The sequence below is a fragment of the Octodon degus genome, unplaced genomic scaffold, assembly GCF_000260255.1.
Source record: "Octodon degus isolate 3935 unplaced genomic scaffold, OctDeg1.0 scaffold00309, whole genome shotgun sequence".
Lineage (NCBI taxonomy): Eukaryota > Metazoa > Chordata > Mammalia > Rodentia > Octodontidae > Octodon > Octodon degus.
The window spans coordinates 89418-100940 of NW_004524885.1; the positions used below are offsets into that span (position 1 = coordinate 89418).

General features: G+C 41.0%; 2 pseudogenes; one reads left to right on the forward strand and one right to left on the reverse strand.

Moving 5' to 3' along the window:
- LOC101578642 overlaps positions 1 to 11523 on the forward strand; it is an 89612-nt pseudogene that overhangs the window by 59533 nt on the left and 18556 nt on the right.
- LOC111814405 lies at positions 11178 to 11306 on the reverse strand (annotated as a pseudogene).

Here is an 11523-nt window from a genome sequence, read left to right on the forward strand (position 1 = left end):
ATAGAGAGAGAATTTGAATTACCTCTCCTACCCAAGCAGGATAATCATCTTTGCAGATAACCTTGACACTATCTGATAATCCACAGTGAAATAATCAAGGTACAGAAATACCCAGACACAACTGGAGGGCAAGCAGAGTTTATCTCAATCACTAGAGCAGTCACTGTCCCTAAAGATAAAAACTTCAATACACACGCTACAGAGAATGACCTCCAACAAACATCCCAAATGTAGGGAAAAGGAATAATCATTTGAAAAATTGTCCTGACTACCTCATTCATTAAAAACTTAAATAATTCTGCGAGAATGAGATCTGTCCAGGACCGTGAATTTCCCACAGGTCCACTGTAGCTATCTGGAGGACCCTGAGGATTGTGGCAACTTCCACGACCTCTCTCTCTGTTCTACTTGGGTCCCAGGATGCCAACAAACCCTGCAGGAGACAGCCCCCAGACCACAGACATAAGGCTTGGGACTGCACCAACAAAATGCTGGTGGACATCGCCGTGAACTCCAAGGGGGTTGATGGCCACTTGTTGCACATCATGGAAGCAGGAAGCTGTTCTGCTGCCTGTAGGCCTTCTTGATAAAAGACTGGTACCTGTTATGCATGGAGACCTACGTGGAGGATGACAAGTAGCTGGACATCTTGGCCTGACACTAACAGCGAATCTTGGGGCACAGCGAAATCCCTGTGCAGGCTCTGCTCTTTGTGTACACGATGAGACTGGTGCTGGAGATTATGATGCCAGAAGCCTTTATTTGCTCCATCATCAACTTGAAGGGCCTGGACTACCATAACACTGAGGAAAAGTACCTGCTTGGGCCCTCTGAGCAGCCCTGAGAGAAGGAGCTGTTTGACAGGAAGCTCTGGAGGGAGAGGAGGAAGAAACCCGCTGGCAGCAGGGAGCAGCTCAGTGCCCGTAGCATATCCAAAGCCTAGGGGGGTGCTGGGTACTCTGTTTCAGCTATTTGCAGAGATGTTGTGTTCAGAATAAAACCTCTGCATCCTTCTCCCTGCATGCCTGCTGCATTGCACTTGAGATGGTCCCCAGCAAAGGGAAGCATCCAGAAATATGGAATGCCTTTCTGGGGAAGGCCCCTGGCTAGGGATGGTTGCGACTGCTCTCACTTTTATAGCTCATAGCAAATGCCCTTCCCATTCCAATAAACATTCCATTCATGCTCTATGGTGTATAATTTCAGGATTTGGAGCAGGAAGGTACTTCCCATGCTCTACAAGCAGCAAATCCCACCTACCTACCCTCCCAACTTCTGCCACACACAAGTCTATGGGGCCCCTCTCAGGACACTGCATGAGAGATACTCCTGGTTCTGCTCCTTTGACTTTCCTAATCTATAGAGAGTAGATACCTGACCTAACCCCAAGATTTCTTACTCTGGCTTCCCTGTAAACCCTTCCCCTTATTGGAATTCCCCCTGCAATTTCAGCAGTTCTGAGTGAAGTGGCTTCTGTCCAGGTGCCAATGTGTCTGTCACCCTGACATAAAGTCACCTCTTCTTGGGTCAGCACAGCATGTGAGGTCTGTTTAGAGGCTGTGTCTGAGCAGAAGTTGGGGTGCCACCGAAAGGGATGACAACACTGAGGCCCAGGAACCTCAACTTCCTCAGCAGATCAGTAGGTACACTCCTTACCCTACTTTGTGAGAAAGGTCCCAAATGTCAGGGCCTGAAGGGTTGCCTCTGAGACAGAATTCCAGTCTCACCCATATCTGTGAGAAGCAGGGTATCTGTTGGCTTGGAGAGGGGACAGGAGAGAAAGGAGAGGAGTCACTGTCTCTTGGATTTAATTTGTATGGCTTGGACCAGCATCACAAGTTATGACAGCCATGGGCATAGCCCAATTCCCAGCAAAGTCACTTCCTGGCCAACATAGCAGAGCCTATGTGGCCAATAGTAGCACTGACAGACAGGCATGCAGTGTTCTGGTGGCAGTGGTGTCTACAGCAGCAGCCTAAGCCTAGGACTGAGCTGAATGTCCACATGCAGGGACTCAGACAGAAAGCTGGGTCCTGAACCAACAAGAGGCCAAAGCCAGCTGGGCCCTTGGCTCCTGGACTGGGGCTTAGGCCATGGGGGTCAATGAGAAACAGAGTCATCAAAGAACACATGCCAGCATAGCGAGAGGGAGGTATGAGCTCTGGGAAGCTGTTTGCCACCTTCTCAGTTCTCACTGCATCGCTTGTTCCTCAGTCTGCTCAGTCAGTCCGGGTGGCCAGACTTCCAGGGCCCAAGGCTCTGGATACCCACCCAAGGTGATCCTTCCCTGGTGTATGTTCTTGCACCATCCCATCCCTTAAAAGGTCCCAGGGGGCTTCAGGCACAGGTGCAGGGCAGAAGAAGGAGAGGGATGACTTGTGACACATACACACAGGCATAGGCCCCAGACATCCATACTGTGTCTCTGACAGAAAGGATGAGGTGCTTGCCCAAGCACAGCAAGGAAGACACACTGATATCTATGAACTAAAAAACTGCACTGAAGACAGCAAAGTATACTACTGAAAAAAGTGTTTGGAATACATATTATTCTCAACTTCTAAATGTGTACTGATTCTAATGTCATATTAGTTATTGCTATACTCTCCTTAAGTAAATGTTTGCTTTAAAAAAGGTAATATATAGAGTGTGTGGAAGAGCTTCCGGGTACCCTGTGCCGGTGGGACCTATACATCCCAACCAGGCGCAGCATGGGTGAGACCCTGTTCCACTCCCTTGAGACGTCCCCCAAAATTCCGCAGCAACCCCCCTACTCTGCACGCTGAGTAGGAATTTCTGCCACTTAGAAGGAACCCCTAGACCCAGTAATAGCCCAGGCATGGTGAGTGTGTGGGAGAGATTTCTGGTTACACTGCCCGGCAGGACCTACTGGTTCTACCACTCCAGAACACCTCTCCTATCTCGCCCACTGAGCAGGAATTTCTGCCTTGTTCCGGGAACCCCCAGAACCAGTCCTAGCTCAGGCCCAGTGAGTTTGTGGGAAAGCTTCTGGCTACCCTGCGCCAGCATGACATACTGATCCAGGCCAGGCACAGCATGGGTGACACCCTCCTCAACCCGTTGGGAGGCCCCCGAACACTCCACAGCACCTCCCCTAACCAGCCTTGCCAGTAGGAACTTCTGCCACATTCCGGGAAACCCCAGATACAGTTCTAGCCCAGGCTCTGTGAGTGTGTGGAAGAGCTTCCAGCTACACTGTGCTGGCATGAACTACTGGTCAGAGAACAGGTGCAGCGTGGGTGACACACCCTTTCACCCTCTAGGGAAGCCCCGCACCACTCCATAGTACCCTTCTACACCCCGCCCGAGGAGTAGAAATTTGTGTCGCATTCTGGGAACCCCAGATCCAGTCCTAGTCCAGGCCCAGTGAGTGTGTGGGAGAGCTACCTCTCCCCCCTACTCCACCTTGTCCCCTCCAGGCTCAGCTCAGGCCAGGCATACAGGCCTGGGGTGTAACCCTGCAGCTGCAATCTCGACAGAGAGTGTAGAGGATAGAACCACCCAGCCAGTCCAGGAGCAGAACATCTTGCCACAGAGGCAAAACAGGTTCACCCTCAAGGACAGCAGCAGGAAGGAGCTAATCACAGCAGCCAGACCCAAGCCAGGCACAGCAGAATAAATCCAGACTTTGTAGATCTGCACCTGAACTTCAGTACGTACTAATGTTATAACTACAACAAATATCTATAACAAAGGTCAGAAGGCAGTGCTACACAAAATGACAAGAAGGAACAAAATGCAACCTCAGTACCCAACAGCACCTGTAAAAAGTGCAGAGGACACTAACACAGAACAAATTGGGAATCACACAGTAGAAAGTAATGAATCAATGGCTTCTGAAATAAAGAAACAGCTGCAGAAAGGTATACAGGAATTCAGACTGGAAATAAAAAAAGAAAACACCGAATTAATAACTTCTGCAGAAAAAGAATCAAATATAGAAAAATATAGAGGAATTACAATGCCCACCCAAAAAAGTGCACAGCACACAAACTCAGCTCAAATGTATACATTAATAGCATCGATAATAAATAAGCAACAGCAGAAAGTCATAGTGGATCTCAGAGTGGAATTCTTTTCTACTAGCACAGCTCAAATGTATGAATTAATAGCATCAATAGTAAATAAGCAACAGCAGAAAATTATACAGAAACTCAGAGCTTAATTTCTTTCTAAAATAAAAGAAGAATTCTCAGAAATCATAGCATCTGAAGTAAAGAAGCAACTACATAAACATAGGGAGGAAACCCAATCTGAAAAAAACACTGCAGTGAAAGAATTTTTAACTGCTTCTAAAGAAGACATTGAAAAAAATAGAGGCGATTAGAAAGATGACAGATTCCTTGAATGAGCAATATAGGAAAGACATAGATCGCATGAAGCAGAGTCAAAGAGATATAGAGGAAATGAAACTCTCAATCACAAGCTTGCAAAACAGTTTAAGTGAAAGTGAAGACAGAGTTTCAGATCTTGAAGACGCTGGTGCAGCTAGTGAAAAGGTAAGAAAGGACCTCTTAAAAACAACTAGGATGCAGGAAAAAATAATCCATCACTTGCAAGATGATGCAAAGATGAACATTGTGAAACTAATAACATCAATGAGAAAGAAGGAGTCAATACAAAGGATATTAAAAAATTATGGGCAGAAGTAATAGCAGAAAACTTCCCAAATATGAGGAAACAATCGGATATTCAGGTAAATGAAAGAAACAGAATGCCAAGTAACCTCAACCCAATTAAAAACACACGGAGACATATAATATTCAAGATTCCAGAAATTCAGTACAAGAATAATATACTGATGGCCACTAGAGAAAAGAAGGAGATCACATTCAAAAGAAAATCAATGAGAATTATGGCCAACTTTTCTACAAAAAACCAGGAAGGCAAGAAGAGCATGGAGCAGAGTACTTCAAGTCCTCTATGAAAACAAATTCCAGACAAGAATACTATAACCTGCAAAACTCTCTTTCAAGTTTTACGAAAAAGTGAAATACTTTCATGAATAAAACAACTACAGAATTTCATGATGATAAAGCCAACCATACAATGGCTCCTGAAAGATGTTCTAGAGTAGGACCAAAATGATGAGAACTCCACGAATGAGATCAGAAGCAACCAACTAAATAGGGCAAGCAAGTAGACACAGGAGAAAAAGGAAAAACGACAACAGGTAAATAACATGTCAATCGTAAGTGAATGCATCTCAATTCTAACCATCAATGTAAATGGACTCAATTCAACAATTAAGAGAAATAGACTGGCACAGTGGATTAGGAAACAAAAACCAACAATATTCTGTAATCAAGAAACACATTTAACACATAAAGATATTCATAGGCTGAAAGTCAAAGGATGGAAAACAATACAACATGGCCCAGCACCTCACAAAAAAATAGGGGTAGCAGTCTTATTCTCAGAAAGTCTCAACTTCAAACAAACAATGATCAAGCGAAATAAAGAATGCCAATACATACTGGGTAGGGGAAAAATTGAAGACGAGGTGGTAACACTCATAAATATGTATGCACCAAACACGAGAGCACCCAACTACATAAAGCAAATCTTAATGGACGTGAAAAATCTAATATCCAGTACCACCATTTTAACAGCAGGCCTGAACACCGCCTTATCTCCAAAAGATAGGTCAACCAGACAAAAACTTAGCAAAGAAATAAAAGAAATGAACCAGAGCTTGAAACAAATGGACTTCGTGGACATATACAGAGTTTTCCACGCAAACTCAGCTGAATACACATTTTTCTCCGCTGCACACAGTTCATTTTCTAAAATAGTCCACATACTGGTCCATAGGTCATGCTTAACTGTAAGTTAAAAAACGGAAATTATCCCATGCACATTATCTGATCACAGTGCAATGAAACTGGAAATAAATGACGAAAGAAACAACAACAAAAATCACTTAAATACATGAAAATTAATTGCAGCCCTACTCAGCAATCAATGTGGTACAGATGACATTAAACATGTAATTCAACAATATCTACAACTCAAAGAAAATTCAAGCACAACTTATCAGAATTTATGGCATATGAAAGAAGCAGTTCTCAGAGGGAAATTCATAGTTGTAAACTCACATATTAGGAAAACAGAACAGGATCAAATAAATACACTAACGCTACATCTTCAACAACTAGAAAAGGAAGTGCAAACCAAACACAGAGCCAAAAAAGACGGGAATAATTCATAAAGAATAGAGCAGAAATTAATTCAATTGAGAAGAAGAAAACAATTCAAAGAATTAAAAAGCAAAAAGCTGTTTGTTTGGAAGATGAAATAAAACTGTTAAGCCTCTATGTAATATCATCAAAAGAGGAAAGAAAGAATTCAAATGCAAGCAATAAGCAATGAAAAGGGTATAATTACAACAGACCCAGTGGAAATTCAGAAGGCTATCAATGGCTACTTTGAGAATCCTACTCTTACAGAGTAGAAGACACAGAAGAAATGGACAGATACCTATAAAGGTACAAATTACCACAACTGAATTGACAAGATATAACCACTATCCATAGCCCAATAACAGCCAATGAAATACAAGATGTAATTAAAAACCTACTGACAAAGAAAAGTTCAGATCCGGATGGATTCACCGCTGAATTCTACAAGAAATTTACAGAAGATGTAATCCCTATACTCCTCATACTCTTCCATGAATTTGAAAAGGAAACAATCCTCCCAATGTCATTCATGGAGGCAAATACTATACTGATACCAAATCCAGGGAAAGACACAACTAAGTAAGAGAACTACAGGCCCATCACACTCATGAACACAGATGCCAAAATCCTCAATAAAATGCTAGCAAATAGAATACAGCAAGTCATCAAGAAGATCATGCACCATGACCAGGTAGAATTCATCCCAGGAATTCACGGATGATTCAATATTTGAAAATCTATAAATGTAATACACTATATCAATAGAGCAAAATCTACAAACCACATGGTCATCTCAATTGATGCAACAAAAGGCTATTGACACAGTGCAACACTCATTCATGTTCAAAGTCCTACAGAAAATTGGAATAGATGGCCTCTACTTCAATCTGGTGAAAGCCGTTTATGAAAACTCAATGGCTAACATAATCAGAAATGGGAAAAACTGAAATCCTTTCCTCTTGGATCTGGTACAAGACAAGGATGTCCTCTATAATGACTCCTATTCAATATTGTTCTGGAATCATTAGCAGCAGCCATTAGACAAGAGAAAGAATTAAAAGGAAAAAGAATAGGTAAAGAAGTTAAATTATCTTTATTTGCAGATGACATGAGACTTTACTTGGAAGACCCAAAAAACTCCACCAAGAAGCTACTAGAATTAATACAGAAATTCAGTAGCATAGCAGGTTATAAAGTCAATACCCAAAAGTCAATAGCATTCCTCTACACAGACAAGAAACACACTGAGTGGGAAATTATAGAAACAATACCTTTTGCAGTAGTACTGAGATCGCAGAAGATTTTAGAAAATGGAAAGATATTCCATTCTCCTGGATGGAGAACCAACATTGTGAAGATGGCCATACTCCTACAATTGCTGTACAGATTTGATGCCATCCCTATCAGACTACCATCAACATAACTCACAGAGGTTCAGAAATCATTCCTAAAATTTAGTTGGAACCAGAAAAGACCTAGAATAGAAAAGGCAAATCTGGGTAATTAAGACAAGGCTGGAGGCATTGCAGTTTCTCACTTGAAATTATACTACAAGGCTACTATGATAAAATCAGCATGCCACTGGGAACAAAATAGATGTGAGGATCAATGGAGTAGATTAGAAGATGCTGAAGCCCCTACGAACACACTCAGCCATCTTATCTTTGACAAAGGGGCCAAACATACTCACTGGAAGAAAGATAGCCTCTTTATCAAATGGTGCTGGAAAAACTGGCTCTATATATGAGGAAAACTAAAACTTAACCCAGGTCTATCAAAATGCACAAAAATAAAGTCAAAATGGATTAAAGAACTAAACATTAAAGCTTAGACACTACATCTCCTGGAAGAGAAAGTGGGAGAAACTCTTGAAGCCATAGGGGTAGGCAAAGACCTCATGAAAAGAAATCAACGTGCACAGCAAATGGTTGAAAAAATTAAGAACTGGGGCCTGCTCTTACTAAGAATTTCACGTCAAAGGAAATTACCAACAAAGTGAGAAAGCAACCCAAAAATTTCGAAAAATCATGACAAATATTTATTCAGACAAAGGTCTGCTCTCTAGAATTTATGTAGAATTAAAAAAAAAGGCCTCAAAATTTAAAGACCAAAACCAAAATGGGCATTGGAGGTGAACACACGCTTCTCAGAGGATGAAATTAAAGAAGCGAATAAGTATATGAAAAAATGCTCCACATTATTAGCCAAAGCAAAATTGAGATATCATCTCACTCTAGAAAGCATGGCTATCATAAAGAAATCACCTAACAACAAATGTTGGAGAGGCTGTGGGGAAAAAGGAACCCTTCTCCACTGCTGGTGGGAATGTAGACTGGTTCAACTGCTATGGAAATCAGTGTGGAGAGTCCTTAGAAAAGTTGGACTGGAAATCCCACTAAAACCATCTATTCCTCTACTGCGAATTTTCCCACAGGATCTGAAAATATCCTATCACAGGGATATGTGTGTGCCTATGTTTATAGCAGCACAATTTGTGATAGCGAAATCTTGGAAACTACCAAGATGCTCATCACCTGAAGAATGGTTGAAAAAGATGTGGTATTTTTACCCAATGGAGTATTACTGAGCAATAAAGAATGATAAACTCAAAGCCTTTATATTGAAGTGGATGTCACTTGAAAATATACTCATAAGTGCAATAAACCAGACACACATGTGTAAATTTTGTATAGTCTCCATAGTATAAGAACTCAAAAGAAGAAATACAAATAGAATGGTATAATACAAGTAAAAGGAAAGCAGGACCTCGAGGACTAACTCATCAAAAGAGGGAAAGGAGAAGAGCTAGGAAACATTCCAATGTGAAGCCATACAGTTATATGTAGAAGGGGGGCAAGGCAATGATCCTGAGAATCTCCAGAAGATTTTTGAATCTAGCACTGAATTGGAAAGATTGTCACCCTGCCTAACTATATATACTAATACCTGTGAACTAAGCAACTGCACTAAAGGTGGTAATCTGTAATAGTAGTTTCTTGCTTGGTGTGCCTGTCATTCTGGGCTTCTGAATATGGGCTGCTTGTCATGACATGACAATTGCTGATGTGCTGTCTCTCGGGTAAATGGTGGTTCAAAAAGTAAAGGGTGGTGAATGAAGGCAACAGATAGGAAAAGGAATATTGTGGGACTGTCCTGCTTCAAGGTTGTATATGGTTAGATTTTTGGACTTATGTTTAAACATAAAAAGTATATAATTCTTTATGCCAATTTTTAAAATATATTCTAATTTTTAACTGTTTTTTATCATATTCTGTAGGGACTTAAAGTTAAACATATCAATACTTGAAAAATACCTGTTCCATGTTATGCCTAAGATTTTTGATATTCAGACAGATATTGAGGTTAAGCTTAACAGCCTATATTGTATGGTAATAACAATAAGCTTGTCTTCTGGAGGGTTAACAACATAAGTTTGCAGACCAAAATTAGAGAAAAGGGAGGGCTGCAAGGAAAGCCAACATTTTGGCCCTAGCCTTCCAAGGTCAATTAAGACTCAGGTCATATGAGAACTTGTGCTGTAGCATCATGTGGCTCTGTGGTGTCCCACATTTTCTGATCAGGGAGATTGTGGGGATAAAGAGGAGGGTGATCAACGATGTGGAATGTGCCTGGGTGGAGTCCCATGGAAAGGGGCCATTCTCTCATTCTTTCACGTAGAGCACATTGACCAGGAGTTTTTTGTGTCTCATCTATGTGGCTGAGGCTGAGAGGGGTTCTACAGTCTGAGGTGCAGGATCTCGGAATGGATCCTGGGGGGATTTCACTGACCTTTTCAAACCTAGAAGCTACAGCTCTTGTTGCATGGGTCCTGCTTTACCTTGGTCTTGGCCATCCAGCAGATGGGTGTAGAAATGAAGTGTGGGAAGTGAAGCTACTGTGTTATGTTGGGCTGTGGGGGACTCTGGTCGATAATTTCTGACACTGCCAGTGACGCAGGTGACCCAGTACTATTATGGACTGATGAACTCTTTTGGAATATTTTGCTGGGTTTATGCACCTATAATAGTTAAATAATGGAACTTAGTGAAAAGTGGGGATGCGGATGAATGTCCATTTTGTGTCTTTGTGTTCAGGGTGGTTGGTATAGATATATAGTTACATTCTCTTAATGAATGGAGGGATTTGTTCTAGTGGTGTTTGTGGATAGGATGTCAGGTCCGCATCTTTCACAGCAAATAAACATTAGGAAGAATGTATGCAGTGTCTTAATTATTGAAATTTTCCTACCGATTTGTTCTGGGAGTGTCTCATTGCTATTTGTTTCTCAATAAAATTATGGGGGGCAAAGGTAATAAAATAAAAAAGAGATAAGAAAAAAGTCATAGGATTGTTCTGCTACAATGTATTATATGATTAGTTTTCTAAATTTCTGTCTGAAAATATGTAATTTTTTCTTCATATTCTATAGAGAATTAAAGTTGAAAATAACAATGATTGTTGGAAAACATGGGTTACATATTATGTCTAAGGATTTGATAGTCAGACAGACAGTGTTGTTAAGCTCACTTGCCTATATTATAGGGTGAGAACATCATTAAGCTTCTCTGGTGAATGGTTAAAAACTTAATTTTGCAGCCCAAAAAATTAGAAAAATAGAAGTGTTACAAAGATAGCCAATATTTTTGCCCTAGCCCTTCAAGGTCAGTGAGAACTCGTAACATAAGAAAACCTGTACTGTAACATTCTGTAACTCTGTTGTCCCAAACTTTCTGTTCAAGGAAATTATAGGGCCACAGAGGAAAGTGATGATGTAGAGTATGCCTGAAGGGAGTCACCTACAGAAAAAAACAATATCTCAGGCTTTCACAGAGAGCAAATTGGTCAAGCAATGACCTTGACTCATCCAGATGGCTGACACTGACAAAAGATCTACAAACTATTTTACATGGTTTCAGGGTAAATCTTGAGGGGATTGGACTGACCTTGTCAGATATAAGTTACATTTTTTGTTATATAGGCCTTTCTTTATCTTGGTGTTTACCATCCAACAGAAAAGTATAACCACGAGGTATAAAAAATAAAACCATATTGATATACTGAGCTGTACTACACTTGATCTTAGCCAAAAGGCCAAGAGGCGATAATATGCTGAGCTGTAAAATGCTCAAGTCAATAACTTCTCACAGTGCCAGTTCTGCTGATAATTGACTACTATTATGGACTACTGGACTATAGTGCATTATTTTGCTGAATTCACGCACTTACGTGCAAGATTTGAATGGCATTGTAAAACCCATCTCATCTCTGACAAAAAAATAAATGGGTATATAAATGAAATAACATTTTCTGATTGTCTTTA